Genomic DNA, 15,409 nt, shown 5'->3' with positions numbered 1-15,409 from the left:
ATTATTTGTTCAACTTTTACCTCACCCTTTCTCAACAAGTTGGGCTCAGCTCCTTCTTTGCCACAAAGAGGCATCAGGAGAAGGTGAATTGAAACTGAGCAGTAGAGAAGTGGCGTAGGAGGTTAAGAGCTCGTGTATCTAATCTGGAGGAACCGGGTTTGATTCCCCGCTCTACTGCCTGAGCTGTGGAGGCTTATCTGGGGAATTCAGATTAGCCTGTACACTCCCACACATGCCAGCTGGGTGACCTTGGGCTAGTCACAGCTTCTCAGAGCTCTCTCAGCCCCACCTACCTCACAGGGTGTTTGTTGTGAGGGGGGAAGGGCAAGGAGATTGTAAGCCCCTTTGAGTCTCCTGCAGGAGAGAAAGGGGGATATAAATCCAAACTCCTCCTCCTCCTCCTCCTCCTCCTCTTCTTCTTCTTCTTCTTCTTCTTCTTCTTCTTCTTCTTCTTCTTCTTCTTCTTCTTCTTCTTCTTCTTCTTCTTCTTCTTCTTCTTCTTAACCCTTTCTGCTGTCCTCCGCAAAGCATCCCCAACATTTCCTTCCCACACATAACCCCTTACCTGGATTTCCAGACTTGTGTTTCTTGTATACAGCAGGTCTAAATCTATCATTTTTGCAAAGACTCTCAGAGGATCCAGAGCTTTTAGGCATGACAACATTTGGAAAGAATGATTCATTTTTTGGGGGGTGGGGGATTTCACCCTTGTGGAAATCCTTGGATTTGATTCACTGGGGAGTTTAAACCCGCCCTCGTCCAATTCTCCCTGCCCTTTGTCTTCAGAAAGCATATTCTTAAATAGAGAACCTGTACGTTCTGTTTCTTTGCAGCAATAAGAGCAGCTGGGGACTAATAACCTGTAACTTTTAAATCCACATCTGTTCATGGGAATTGAAAAGTTATATCCGTCGTGTTATTGTCACTGAATTAACCTCAATAGTTTAATTCATAGTCACCTTTGAGAGATTATCGCTTGAAAAGGAAACGGTTGGCATGCATTGTATTCACAGTGCCCTAGAGATTTTAATAAGGCACTTGGCATGACTTGCGAAGGTGACCACAAAGTGTGAATACCCACGTGGGGCCTCTTTCGCCGTGAGCATGCTCCTTAGGAAACGGGTATACATATGGCCGAGTGTTTTACAGTCTTCTATGTAATTCCATTTAAATTAAAATCGGTTTTAAAATTCTGGGGGGAGCGCTGAGCTTTCCTGCCATTGCTCTTTCTTTTTTGCTTAAAGGAAATCAATTTGAATTTTTGTGAGAGAGTTTATTCGGCGAGGACCGCTGTTTCGTCTCATCTAGGCGATTATGCAGCTGGGTTTTTCTTTTTTTTAAAAAAAAAGATAAAAATTAACAGAACAGGAAAGAGAAAATGAAATGAAAACATAGTTATCAGGGTACTGCAATCCTGAGGGAGGGGTGTTAACAGAGAAATGCAAGGAGACCCCACTACAAGCCCATTGCACAGTGAAGAGCCCCAGGGCAAGCATTTCATGTATAATGGGCCTGTAATTCTTATCCATCTTCTCAATATCTTTTGAAGTGATGTACCACCAATAAAAGACCTTGTACCAATTTTCTCTTAATATTTGACTAGCAGTGAATGACTTTTTGTCCATAGAGCTTCCCGTTATTGAAAAGATATTCCATCCTCAAAATTTTGTATCCATCTAACCATGCACATTTTCCTTTGATCTGTTTCTATTTCAAATTGAACATGTCCTCTTTCTTTTTTTGGCCGCATATCACCTTTTCGATGCAGCTGAAATTATGAGGGTTCAGTCCCAGCAGTGGCGTAGGAGGTTAAGAGCTCATGTATCTAATCTGGAGGAACCGGGTTTGATTCCCAGCTCTGCCGCCTGAGCTGTGGAGGCTTATCTGGGGGATTCAGATTAGCCTGGGCACTCCCACACACGCCAGCTGGGTGACCTTGGGCTAGTCACAGCTTCTCAGAGCTCTCTCAGCCCCACCTACCTCACAGGGTGTTTGTTGTGAGGGGGGAAGGGCAAGGAGATTGTCAGCCCCTTTGAGTCTCCTGCAGGAGAGAAAGGGGGGGGATATAAATCCAAACTCCTCCTCCTGCAACCAACAGGCCATTAATTAGTTCATTTCTGGCTTATCTCGGGTACCTTTTTGGATTGCGCCGTTTGATTTTCCACAATGCCGGGTCATGTTGGGAGCTGGTCCTCGCTTGCCATCTTCCTGCTTGGCTGCTTTCGTTAGTATTCCAGCAGCGGTGAAGCGCTGCGTTAAAAGCAGAAAATACAATGAAATATTAACAGCGATTTAAAAAGCAATGATGAAATGACTCAGGAAGTCTACGTGTCCCAGGGTGACACTTCCCGGCATGAGAGCTTTGAGCTGCTTCTTCATACTCAGGGCTGTCGCTGAAGCCCAGAATGCCTGGCCCCTTTGTGAGAGGTGTTTTTTTCCCCTCTATGCTGTGATGTCTGCACACTCCGGCTGTCCCTATTAACCAGGGGTCCCCAAACTACGGCCCGGGGGCCAAATGTGGCCCCCTGAAGGCATTTATCCGGCCCGCCAGGCATGGCGGCAATGGCTCCATTCATGTGCAGTGGGGGCTCGAGGGAGAGGAGGAACCGGCCCCAATGGCCGTTGATTGCAATTACATGATGGCACCCCCAAATCTCCATGAATTTTCTGACCCAGAGTTGGAAACCTTACACGTGGCAACTCCTGCTCCGCCCTTCCCTCTCGGCTACTCCATGTGTTGCTCTCAGGCTTTCTGTTCCGCCCCACTCCCATTGGCATCAGCCAGGCTGGTGAATAGCTCGCTGGCTGCTAGGGAGGAAGAACCCAGGAAGATACCTGATCCTGGGTTAGATGGAATGCTTCATTGGGAAAGTTCTGCTTTTTTTTTTACAGGGGAAGGTATTCCACAGCCTCCCCAACAATATTTGGAGCCCACCCTGTACTTGACATACTTTGGTCACTGTTCAAAAAATAGACCATGACAGAAAGGCTGAAAGGTGAAATCAAACATTTTACAATCATTTGTGCATAGGAATTTGTTCATAGTTTTTTTTAGTCCGTCCCTCCAACAGTCTGAGGGACAGTGAACTGGCCCCCTGTTTAAAAAGTTTGGGGACCCCTGCTATTAACTGTGGGTTGTTCCTGTTTCCCCTGAGCTCTAGGGTTAAATCTCGTCACAGGAAGAACTACCTTGTATCTTGAACTAATTCATATAGAAACACACCCATGGGGACACAATGCGAACATATTTCTTCAGTGGTGCCATCACCATTACCCCAAACAACTGCATATTCAAAGAGTAACATTCAGGACTTTTCAACCCCAATCACGTTTAGGAACAGCAGTGGCGTAGGAGGTTAAGAGCTCGTGTATCTAATCTGGAGGAACCGGGTTTGATTCCCCGCTCTGCCGCCTGAGCTGTGGAGGCTTATCTGGGGAATTCAGATTAGCCTGTACACTCCCACACACGCCAGCTGGGTGACCTTGGGCTAGTCACAGCTTCTCAGAGCTCTCTCAGCCCCACCTACCTCACAGGGTGTTTGTTGTGAGGGGGGAAGGGCAAGGAGATTGTAAGCCCCTTTGAGTCTCCTGCAGGAGATGGGGGGGGGGGGGGTGGGGGGGGGGGGGGGTGGGGGGGGGGGGGGGTGGGGGGGGGGGGGGGTGGGGGGGGGGGGGGGGGGGGGGGGGGGGGGGTTGGGGGGGGGGGGGGTGGGGGGGGGGGGGGGTGGGGGGGGGGGGGGGTGGGGGGGGGGGGGGGTGGGGGGGGGGGGGGGTGGGGGGGGGGGGGGGTGGGGGGGGGGGGGGGTGGGGGGGGGGGGGGGTGGGGGGGGGGGGGGGTGGGGGGGGGGGGGGGTGGGGGGGGGGGGGGGTGGGGGGGGGGGGGGGTGGGGGGGGGGGGGGGTGGGGGGGGGGGGGGGTGGGGGGGGGGGGGGGTGGGGGGGGGGGGGGGTGGGGGGGGGGGGGGGTGGGGGGGGGGGGGGGTGGGGGGGGGGGGGGGTGGGGGGGGGGGGGGGTGGGGGGGGGGGGGGGTGGGGGGGGGGGGGGGTGGGGGGGGGGGGGGGTGGGGGGGGGGGGGGGTGGGGGGGGGGGGGGGTGGGGGGGGGGGGGGGTGGGGGGGGGGGGGGGTGGGGGGGGGGGGGGGTGGGGGGGGGGGGGGGTGGGGGGGGGGGGGGGTGGGGGGGGGGGGGGGTGGGGGGGGGGGGGGGTGGGGGGGGGGGGGGGTGGGGGGGGGGGGGGGTGGGGGGGGGGGGGGGTGGGGGGGGGGGGGGGTGGGGGGGGGGGGGGGTGGGGGGGGGGGGGGGTGGGGGGGGGGGGGGGTGGGGGGGGGGGGGGGTGGGGGGGGGGGGGGGTGGGGGGGGGGGGGGGTGGGGGGGGGGGGGGGTGGGGGGGGGGGGGGGTGGGGGGGGGGGGGGGTGGGGGGGGGGGGGGGTGGGGGGGGGGGGGGGTGGGGGGGGGGGGGGGTGGGGGGGGGGGGGGGTGGGGGGGGGGGGGGGTGGGGGGGGGGGGGGGTGGGGGGGGGGGGGGGTGGGGGGGGGGGGGGGTGGGGGGGGGGGGGGGTGGGGGGGGGGGGGGGTGGGGGGGGGGGGGGGTGGGGGGGGGGGGGGGTGGGGGGGGGGGGGGGTGGGGGGGGGGGGGGGTGGGGGGGGGGGGGGGTGGGGGGGGGGGGGGGTGGGGGGGGGGGGGGGTGGGGGGGGGGGGGGGTGGGGGGGGGGGGGGGTGGGGGGGGGGGGGGGTGGGGGGGGGGGGGGGTGGGGGGGGGGGGGGGTGGGGGGGGGGGGGGGTGGGGGGGGGGGGGGGTGGGGGGGGGGGGGGGTGGGGGGGGGGGGGGGTGGGGGGGGGGGGGGGTGGGGGGGGGGGGGGGTGGGGGGGGGGGGGGGTGGGGGGGGGGGGGGGTGGGGGGGGGGGGGGGTGGGGGGGGGGGGGGGTGGGGGGGGGGGGGGGTGGGGGGGGGGGGGGGTGGGGGGGGGGGGGGGTGGGGGGGGGGGGGGGTGGGGGGGGGGGGGGGTGGGGGGGGGGGGGGGTGGGGGGGGGGGGGGGTGGGGGGGGGGGGGGGTGGGGGGGGGGGGGGGTGGGGGGGGGGGGGGGTGGGGGGGGGGGGGGGTGGGGGGGGGGGGGGGTGGGGGGGGGGGGGGGTGGGGGGGGGGGGGGGTGGGGGGGGGGGGGGGTGGGGGGGGGGGGGGGTGGGGGGGGGGGGGGGTGGGGGGGGGGGGGGGTGGGGGGGGGGGGGGGTGGGGGGGGGGGGGGGTGGGGGGGGGGGGGGGTGGGGGGGGGGGGGGGTGGGGGGGGGGGGGGGTGGGGGGGGGGGGGGGTGGGGGGGGGGGGGGGTGGGGGGGGGGGGGGGTGGGGGGGGGGGGGGGTGGGGGGGGGGGGGGGTGGGGGGGGGGGGGGGTGGGGGGGGGGGGGGGTGGGGGGGGGGGGGGGTGGGGGGGGGGGGGGGTGGGGGGGGGGGGGGGTGGGGGGGGGGGGGGGTGGGGGGGGGGGGGGGTGGGGGGGGGGGGGGGTGGGGGGGGGGGGGGGTGGGGGGGGGGGGGGGTGGGGGGGGGGGGGGGTGGGGGGGGGGGGGGGTGGGGGGGGGGGGGGGTGGGGGGGGGGGGGGGTGGGGGGGGGGGGGGGTGGGGGGGGGGGGGGGTGGGGGGGGGGGGGGGTGGGGGGGGGGGGGGGTGGGGGGGGGGGGGGGTGGGGGGGGGGGGGGGTGGGGGGGGGGGGGGGTGGGGGGGGGGGGGGGTGGGGGGGGGGGGGGGTGGGGGGGGGGGGGGGTGGGGGGGGGGGGGGGTGGGGGGGGGGGGGGGTGGGGGGGGGGGGGGGTGGGGGGGGGGGGGGGTGGGGGGGGGGGGGGGTGGGGGGGGGGGGGGGTGGGGGGGGGGGGGGGTGGGGGGGGGGGGGGGTGGGGGGGGGGGGGGGTGGGGGGGGGGGGGGGTGGGGGGGGGGGGGGGTGGGGGGGGGGGGGGGTGGGGGGGGGGGGGGGTGGGGGGGGGGGGGGGTGGGGGGGGGGGGGGGTGGGGGGGGGGGGGGGTGGGGGGGGGGGGGGGTGGGGGGGGGGGGGGGTGGGGGGGGGGGGGGGTGGGGGGGGGGGGGGGTGGGGGGGGGGGGGGGTGGGGGGGGGGGGGGGTGGGGGGGGGGGGGGGTGGGGGGGGGGGGGGGTGGGGGGGGGGGGGGGTGGGGGGGGGGGGGGGTGGGGGGGGGGGGGGGTGGGGGGGGGGGGGGGTGGGGGGGGGGGGGGGTGGGGGGGGGGGGGGGTGGGGGGGGGGGGGGGTGGGGGGGGGGGGGGGTGGGGGGGGGGGGGGGTGGGGGGGGGGGGGGGTGGGGGGGGGGGGGGGTGGGGGGGGGGGGGGGTGGGGGGGGGGGGGGGTGGGGGGGGGGGGGGGTGGGGGGGGGGGGGGGTGGGGGGGGGGGGGGGTGGGGGGGGGGGGGGGTGGGGGGGGGGGGGGGTGGGGGGGGGGGGGGGTGGGGGGGGGGGGGGGTGGGGGGGGGGGGGGGTGGGGGGGGGGGGGGGTGGGGGGGGGGGGGGGTGGGGGGGGGGGGGGGTGGGGGGGGGGGGGGGTGGGGGGGGGGGGGGGTGGGGGGGGGGGGGGGTGGGGGGGGGGGGGGGTGGGGGGGGGGGGGGGTGGGGGGGGGGGGGGGTGGGGGGGGGGGGGGGTGGGGGGGGGGGGGGGTGGGGGGGGGGGGGGGTGGGGGGGGGGGGGGGTGGGGGGGGGGGGGGGTGGGGGGGGGGGGGGGTGGGGGGGGGGGGGGGTGGGGGGGGGGGGGGGTGGGGGGGGGGGGGGGTGGGGGGGGGGGGGGGTGGGGGGGGGGGGGGGTGGGGGGGGGGGGGGGTGGGGGGGGGGGGGGGTGGGGGGGGGGGGGGGTGGGGGGGGGGGGGGGTGGGGGGGGGGGGGGGTGGGGGGGGGGGGGGGTGGGGGGGGGGGGGGGTGGGGGGGGGGGGGGGTGGGGGGGGGGGGGGGTGGGGGGGGGGGGGGGTGGGGGGGGGGGGGGGTGGGGGGGGGGGGGGGTGGGGGGGGGGGGGGGTGGGGGGGGGGGGGGGTGGGGGGGGGGGGGGGTGGGGGGGGGGGGGGGTGGGGGGGGGGGGGGGTGGGGGGGGGGGGGGGTGGGGGGGGGGGGGGGTGGGGGGGGGGGGGGGTGGGGGGGGGGGGGGGTGGGGGGGGGGGGGGGTGGGGGGGGGGGGGGGTGGGGGGGGGGGGGGGTGGGGGGGGGGGGGGGTGGGGGGGGGGGGGGGTGGGGGGGGGGGGGGGTGGGGGGGGGGGGGGGTGGGGGGGGGGGGGGGTGGGGGGGGGGGGGGGTGGGGGGGGGGGGGGGTGGGGGGGGGGGGGGGTGGGGGGGGGGGGGGGTGGGGGGGGGGGGGGGTGGGGGGGGGGGGGGGTGGGGGGGGGGGGGGGTGGGGGGGGGGGGGGGTGGGGGGGGGGGGGGGTGGGGGGGGGGGGGGGTGGGGGGGGGGGGGGGTGGGGGGGGGGGGGGGTGGGGGGGGGGGGGGGTGGGGGGGGGGGGGGGTGGGGGGGGGGGGGGGTGGGGGGGGGGGGGGGTGGGGGGGGGGGGGGGTGGGGGGGGGGGGGGGTGGGGGGGGGGGGGGGTGGGGGGGGGGGGGGGTGGGGGGGGGGGGGGGTGGGGGGGGGGGGGGGTGGGGGGGGGGGGGGGTGGGGGGGGGGGGGGGTGGGGGGGGGGGGGGGTGGGGGGGGGGGGGGGTGGGGGGGGGGGGGGGTGGGGGGGGGGGGGGGTGGGGGGGGGGGGGGGTGGGGGGGGGGGGGGGTGGGGGGGGGGGGGGGTGGGGGGGGGGGGGGGTGGGGGGGGGGGGGGGTGGGGGGGGGGGGGGGTGGGGGGGGGGGGGGGTGGGGGGGGGGGGGGGTGGGGGGGGGGGGGGGTGGGGGGGGGGGGGGGTGGGGGGGGGGGGGGGTGGGGGGGGGGGGGGGTGGGGGGGGGGGGGGGTGGGGGGGGGGGGGGGTGGGGGGGGGGGGGGGTGGGGGGGGGGGGGGGTGGGGGGGGGGGGGGGTGGGGGGGGGGGGGGGTGGGGGGGGGGGGGGGTGGGGGGGGGGGGGGGTGGGGGGGGGGGGGGGTGGGGGGGGGGGGGGGTGGGGGGGGGGGGGGGTGGGGGGGGGGGGGGGTGGGGGGGGGGGGGGGTGGGGGGGGGGGGGGGTGGGGGGGGGGGGGGGTGGGGGGGGGGGGGGGTGGGGGGGGGGGGGGGTGGGGGGGGGGGGGGGTGGGGGGGGGGGGGGGTGGGGGGGGGGGGGGGTGGGGGGGGGGGGGGGTGGGGGGGGGGGGGGGTGGGGGGGGGGGGGGGTGGGGGGGGGGGGGGGTGGGGGGGGGGGGGGGTGGGGGGGGGGGGGGGTGGGGGGGGGGGGGGGTGGGGGGGGGGGGGGGTGGGGGGGGGGGGGGGTGGGGGGGGGGGGGGGTGGGGGGGGGGGGGGGTGGGGGGGGGGGGGGGTGGGGGGGGGGGGGGGTGGGGGGGGGGGGGGGTGGGGGGGGGGGGGGGTGGGGGGGGGGGGGGGTGGGGGGGGGGGGGGGTGGGGGGGGGGGGGGGTGGGGGGGGGGGGGGGTGGGGGGGGGGGGGGGTGGGGGGGGGGGGGGGTGGGGGGGGGGGGGGGTGGGGGGGGGGGGGGGTGGGGGGGGGGGGGGGTGGGGGGGGGGGGGGGTGGGGGGGGGGGGGGGTGGGGGGGGGGGGGGGTGGGGGGGGGGGGGGGTGGGGGGGGGGGGGGGTGGGGGGGGGGGGGGGTGGGGGGGGGGGGGGGTGGGGGGGGGGGGGGGTGGGGGGGGGGGGGGGTGGGGGGGGGGGGGGGTGGGGGGGGGGGGGGGTGGGGGGGGGGGGGGGTGGGGGGGGGGGGGGGTGGGGGGGGGGGGGGGTGGGGGGGGGGGGGGGTGGGGGGGGGGGGGGGTGGGGGGGGGGGGGGGTGGGGGGGGGGGGGGGTGGGGGGGGGGGGGGGTGGGGGGGGGGGGGGGTGGGGGGGGGGGGGGGTGGGGGGGGGGGGGGGTGGGGGGGGGGGGGGGTGGGGGGGGGGGGGGGTGGGGGGGGGGGGGGGTGGGGGGGGGGGGGGGTGGGGGGGGGGGGGGGTGGGGGGGGGGGGGGGTGGGGGGGGGGGGGGGTGGGGGGGGGGGGGGGTGGGGGGGGGGGGGGGTGGGGGGGGGGGGGGGTGGGGGGGGGGGGGGGTGGGGGGGGGGGGGGGTGGGGGGGGGGGGGGGTGGGGGGGGGGGGGGGTGGGGGGGGGGGGGGGTGGGGGGGGGGGGGGGTGGGGGGGGGGGGGGGTGGGGGGGGGGGGGGGTGGGGGGGGGGGGGGGTGGGGGGGGGGGGGGGTGGGGGGGGGGGGGGGTGGGGGGGGGGGGGGGTGGGGGGGGGGGGGGGTGGGGGGGGGGGGGGGTGGGGGGGGGGGGGGGTGGGGGGGGGGGGGGGTGGGGGGGGGGGGGGGTGGGGGGGGGGGGGGGTGGGGGGGGGGGGGGGTGGGGGGGGGGGGGGGTGGGGGGGGGGGGGGGTGGGGGGGGGGGGGGGTGGGGGGGGGGGGGGGTGGGGGGGGGGGGGGGTGGGGGGGGGGGGGGGTGGGGGGGGGGGGGGGTGGGGGGGGGGGGGGGTGGGGGGGGGGGGGGGTGGGGGGGGGGGGGGGTGGGGGGGGGGGGGGGTGGGGGGGGGGGGGGGTGGGGGGGGGGGGGGGTGGGGGGGGGGGGGGGTGGGGGGGGGGGGGGGTGGGGGGGGGGGGGGGTGGGGGGGGGGGGGGGTGGGGGGGGGGGGGGGTGGGGGGGGGGGGGGGTGGGGGGGGGGGGGGGTGGGGGGGGGGGGGGGTGGGGGGGGGGGGGGGTGGGGGGGGGGGGGGGTGGGGGGGGGGGGGGGTGGGGGGGGGGGGGGGTGGGGGGGGGGGGGGGTGGGGGGGGGGGGGGGTGGGGGGGGGGGGGGGTGGGGGGGGGGGGGGGTGGGGGGGGGGGGGGGTGGGGGGGGGGGGGGGTGGGGGGGGGGGGGGGTGGGGGGGGGGGGGGGTGGGGGGGGGGGGGGGTGGGGGGGGGGGGGGGTGGGGGGGGGGGGGGGTGGGGGGGGGGGGGGGTGGGGGGGGGGGGGGGTGGGGGGGGGGGGGGGTGGGGGGGGGGGGGGGTGGGGGGGGGGGGGGGTGGGGGGGGGGGGGGGTGGGGGGGGGGGGGGGTGGGGGGGGGGGGGGGTGGGGGGGGGGGGGGGTGGGGGGGGGGGGGGGTGGGGGGGGGGGGGGGTGGGGGGGGGGGGGGGTGGGGGGGGGGGGGGGTGGGGGGGGGGGGGGGTGGGGGGGGGGGGGGGTGGGGGGGGGGGGGGGTGGGGGGGGGGGGGGGTGGGGGGGGGGGGGGGTGGGGGGGGGGGGGGGTGGGGGGGGGGGGGGGTGGGGGGGGGGGGGGGTGGGGGGGGGGGGGGGTGGGGGGGGGGGGGGGTGGGGGGGGGGGGGGGTGGGGGGGGGGGGGGGTGGGGGGGGGGGGGGGTGGGGGGGGGGGGGGGTGGGGGGGGGGGGGGGTGGGGGGGGGGGGGGGTGGGGGGGGGGGGGGGTGGGGGGGGGGGGGGGTGGGGGGGGGGGGGGGTGGGGGGGGGGGGGGGTGGGGGGGGGGGGGGGTGGGGGGGGGGGGGGGTGGGGGGGGGGGGGGGTGGGGGGGGGGGGGGGTGGGGGGGGGGGGGGGTGGGGGGGGGGGGGGGTGGGGGGGGGGGGGGGTGGGGGGGGGGGGGGGTGGGGGGGGGGGGGGGTGGGGGGGGGGGGGGGTGGGGGGGGGGGGGGGTGGGGGGGGGGGGGGGTGGGGGGGGGGGGGGGTGGGGGGGGGGGGGGGTGGGGGGGGGGGGGGGTGGGGGGGGGGGGGGGTGGGGGGGGGGGGGGGTGGGGGGGGGGGGGGGTGGGGGGGGGGGGGGGTGGGGGGGGGGGGGGGTGGGGGGGGGGGGGGGTGGGGGGGGGGGGGGGTGGGGGGGGGGGGGGGTGGGGGGGGGGGGGGGTGGGGGGGGGGGGGGGTGGGGGGGGGGGGGGGTGGGGGGGGGGGGGGGTGGGGGGGGGGGGGGGTGGGGGGGGGGGGGGGTGGGGGGGGGGGGGGGTGGGGGGGGGGGGGGGTGGGGGGGGGGGGGGGTGGGGGGGGGGGGGGGTGGGGGGGGGGGGGGGTGGGGGGGGGGGGGGGTGGGGGGGGGGGGGGGTGGGGGGGGGGGGGGGTGGGGGGGGGGGGGGGTGGGGGGGGGGGGGGGTGGGGGGGGGGGGGGGTGGGGGGGGGGGGGGGTGGGGGGGGGGGGGGGTGGGGGGGGGGGGGGGTGGGGGGGGGGGGGGGTGGGGGGGGGGGGGGGTGGGGGGGGGGGGGGGTGGGGGGGGGGGGGGGTGGGGGGGGGGGGGGGTGGGGGGGGGGGGGGGTGGGGGGGGGGGGGGGTGGGGGGGGGGGGGGGTGGGGGGGGGGGGGGGTGGGGGGGGGGGGGGGTGGGGGGGGGGGGGGGTGGGGGGGGGGGGGGGTGGGGGGGGGGGGGGGTGGGGGGGGGGGGGGGTGGGGGGGGGGGGGGGTGGGGGGGGGGGGGGGTGGGGGGGGGGGGGGGTGGGGGGGGGGGGGGGTGGGGGGGGGGGGGGGTGGGGGGGGGGGGGGGTGGGGGGGGGGGGGGGTGGGGGGGGGGGGGGGTGGGGGGGGGGGGGGGTGGGGGGGGGGGGGGGTGGGGGGGGGGGGGGGTGGGGGGGGGGGGGGGTGGGGGGGGGGGGGGGTGGGGGGGGGGGGGGGTGGGGGGGGGGGGGGGTGGGGGGGGGGGGGGGTGGGGGGGGGGGGGGGTGGGGGGGGGGGGGGGTGGGGGGGGGGGGGGGTGGGGGGGGGGGGGGGTGGGGGGGGGGGGGGGTGGGGGGGGGGGGGGGTGGGGGGGGGGGGGGGTGGGGGGGGGGGGGGGTGGGGGGGGGGGGGGGTGGGGGGGGGGGGGGGTGGGGGGGGGGGGGGGTGGGGGGGGGGGGGGGTGGGGGGGGGGGGGGGTGGGGGGGGGGGGGGGTGGGGGGGGGGGGGGGTGGGGGGGGGGGGGGGTGGGGGGGGGGGGGGGTGGGGGGGGGGGGGGGTGGGGGGGGGGGGGGGTGGGGGGGGGGGGGGGTGGGGGGGGGGGGGGGTGGGGGGGGGGGGGGGTGGGGGGGGGGGGGGGTGGGGGGGGGGGGGGGTGGGGGGGGGGGGGGGTGGGGGGGGGGGGGGGTGGGGGGGGGGGGGGGTGGGGGGGGGGGGGGGTGGGGGGGGGGGGGGGTGGGGGGGGGGGGGGGTGGGGGGGGGGGGGGGTGGGGGGGGGGGGGGGTGGGGGGGGGGGGGGGTGGGGGGGGGGGGGGGTGGGGGGGGGGGGGGGTGGGGGGGGGGGGGGGTGGGGGGGGGGGGGGGTGGGGGGGGGGGGGGGTGGGGGGGGGGGGGGGTGGGGGGGGGGGGGGGTGGGGGGGGGGGGGGGTGGGGGGGGGGGGGGGTGGGGGGGGGGGGGGGTGGGGGGGGGGGGGGGTGGGGGGGGGGGGGGGTGGGGGGGGGGGGGGGTGGGGGGGGGGGGGGGTGGGGGGGGGGGGGGGTGGGGGGGGGGGGGGGTGGGGGGGGGGGGGGGTGGGGGGGGGGGGGGGTGGGGGGGGGGGGGGGTGGGGGGGGGGGGGGGTGGGGGGGGGGGGGGGTGGGGGGGGGGGGGGGTGGGGGGGGGGGGGGGTGGGGGGGGGGGGGGGTGGGGGGGGGGGGGGGTGGGGGGGGGGGGGGGTGGGGGGGGGGGGGGGTGGGGGGGGGGGGGGGTGGGGGGGGGGGGGGGTGGGGGGGGGGGGGGGTGGGGGGGGGGGGGGGTGGGGGGGGGGGGGGGTGGGGGGGGGGGGGGGTGGGGGGGGGGGGGGGTGGGGGGGGGGGGGGGTGGGGGGGGGGGGGGGTGGGGGGGGGGGGGGGTGGGGGGGGGGGGGGGTGGGGGGGGGGGGGGGTGGGGGGGGGGGGGGGTGGGGGGGGGGGGGGGTGGGGGGGGGGGGGGGTGGGGGGGGGGGGGGGTGGGGGGGGGGGGGGGTGGGGGGGGGGGGGGGTGGGGGGGGGGGGGGGTGGGGGGGGGGGGGGGTGGGGGGGGGGGGGGGTGGGGGGGGGGGGGGGTGGGGGGGGGGGGGGGTGGGGGGGGGGGGGGGTGGGGGGGGGGGGGGGTGGGGGGGGGGGGGGGTGGGGGGGGGGGGGGGTGGGGGGGGGGGGGGGTGGGGGGGGGGGGGGGTGGGGGGGGGGGGGGGTGGGGGGGGGGGGGGGTGGGGGGGGGGGGGGGTGGGGGGGGGGGGGGGTGGGGGGGGGGGGGGGTGGGGGGGGGGGGGGGTGGGGGGGGGGGGGGGTGGGGGGGGGGGGGGGTGGGGGGGGGGGGGGGTGGGGGGGGGGGGGGGTGGGGGGGGGGGGGGGTGGGGGGGGGGGGGGGTGGGGGGGGGGGGGGGTGGGGGGGGGGGGGGGTGGGGGGGGGGGGGGGTGGGGGGGGGGGGGGGTGGGGGGGGGGGGGGGTGGGGGGGGGGGGGGGTGGGGGGGGGGGGGGGTGGGGGGGGGGGGGGGTGGGGGGGGGGGGGGGTGGGGGGGGGGGGGGGTGGGGGGGGGGGGGGGTGGGGGGGGGGGGGGGTGGGGGGGGGGGGGGGTGGGGGGGGGGGGGGGTGGGGGGGGGGGGGGGTGGGGGGGGGGGGGGGTGGGGGGGGGGGGGGGTGGGGGGGGGGGGGGGTGGGGGGGGGGGGGGGTGGGGGGGGGGGGGGGTGGGGGGGGGGGGGGGTGGGGGGGGGGGGGGGTGGGGGGGGGGGGGGGTGGGGGGGGGGGGGGGTGGGGGGGGGGGGGGGTGGGGGGGGGGGGGGGTGGGGGGGGGGGGGGGTGGGGGGGGGGGGGGGTGGGGGGGGGGGGGGGTGGGGGGGGGGGGGGGTGGGGGGGGGGGGGGGTGGGGGGGGGGGGGGGTGGGGGGGGGGGGGGGTGGGGGGGGGGGGGGGTGGGGGGGGGGGGGGGTGGGGGGGGGGGGGGGTGGGGGGGGGGGGGGGTGGGGGGGGGGGGGGGTGGGGGGGGGGGGGGGTGGGGGGGGGGGGGGGTGGGGGGGGGGGGGGGTGGGGGGGGGGGGGGGTGGGGGGGGGGGGGGGTGGGGGGGGGGGGGGGTGGGGGGGGGGGGGGGTGGGGGGGGGGGGGGGTGGGGGGGGGGGGGGGTGGGGGGGGGGGGGGGTGGGGGGGGGGGGGGGTGGGGGGGGGGGGGGGTGGGGGGGGGGGGGGGTGGGGGGGGGGGGGGGTGGGGGGGGGGGGGGGTGGGGGGGGGGGGGGGTGGGGGGGGGGGGGGGTGGGGGGGGGGGGGGGTGGGGGGGGGGGGGGGTGGGGGGGGGGGGGGGTGGGGGGGGGGGGGGGTGGGGGGGGGGGGGGGTGGGGGGGGGGGGGGGTGGGGGGGGGGGGGGGTGGGGGGGGGGGGGGGTGGGGGGGGGGGGGGGTGGGGGGGGGGGGGGGTGGGGGGGGGGGGGGGTGGGGGGGGGGGGGGGTGGGGGGGGGGGGGGGTGGGGGGGGGGGGGGGTGGGGGGGGGGGGGGGTGGGGGGGGGGGGGGGTGGGGGGGGGGGGGGGTGGGGGGGGGGGGGGGTGGGGGGGGGGGGGGGTGGGGGGGGGGGGGGGTGGGGGGGGGGGGGGGTGGGGGGGGGGGGGGGTGGGGGGGGGGGGGGGTGGGGGGGGGGGGGGGTGGGGGGGGGGGGGGGTGGGGGGGGGGGGGGGTGGGGGGGGGGGGGGGTGGGGGGGGGGGGGGGTGGGGGGGGGGGGGGGTGGGGGGGGGGGGGGGTGGGGGGGGGGGGGGGTGGGGGGGGGGGGGGGTGGGGGGGGGGGGGGGTGGGGGGGGGGGGGGGTGGGGGGGGGGGGGGGTGGGGGGGGGGGGGGGTGGGGGGGGGGGGGGGTGGGGGGGGGGGGGGGTGGGGGGGGGGGGGGGTGGGGGGGGGGGGGGGTGGGGGGGGGGGGGGGTGGGGGGGGGGGGGGGTGGGGGGGGGGGGGGGTGGGGGGGGGGGGGGGTGGGGGGGGGGGGGGGTGGGGGGGGGGGGGGGTGGGGGGGGGGGGGGGTGGGGGGGGGGGGGGGTGGGGGGGGGGGGGGGTGGGGGGGGGGGGGGGTGGGGGGGGGGGGGGGTGGGGGGGGGGGGGGGTGGGGGGGGGGGGGGGTGGGGGGGGGGGGGGGTGGGGGGGGGGGGGGGTGGGGGGGGGGGGGGGTGGGGGGGGGGGGGGGTGGGGGGGGGGGGGGGTGGGGGGGGGGGGGGGTGGGGGGGGGGGGGGGTGGGGGGGGGGGGGGGTGGGGGGGGGGGGGGGTGGGGGGGGGGGGGGGTGGGGGGGGGGGGGGGTGGGGGGGGGGGGGGGTGGGGGGGGGGGGGGGTGGGGGGGGGGGGGGGTGGGGGGGGGGGGGGGTGGGGGGGGGGGGGGGTGGGGGGGGGGGGGGGTGGGGGGGGGGGGGGGTGGGGGGGGGGGGGGGTGGGGGGGGGGGGGGGTGGGGGGGGGGGGGGGTGGGGGGGGGGGGGGGTGGGGGGGGGGGGGGGTGGG

This window comes from Sphaerodactylus townsendi, linkage group LG14 (assembly GCF_021028975.2).
Source record: "Sphaerodactylus townsendi isolate TG3544 linkage group LG14, MPM_Stown_v2.3, whole genome shotgun sequence".
In the NCBI taxonomy this organism is placed as follows: domain Eukaryota; kingdom Metazoa; phylum Chordata; class Lepidosauria; order Squamata; family Sphaerodactylidae; genus Sphaerodactylus; species Sphaerodactylus townsendi.
The sequence above is the reverse complement of the archived record's forward strand: the minus strand, read 5'-3'. Positions refer to the sequence as shown.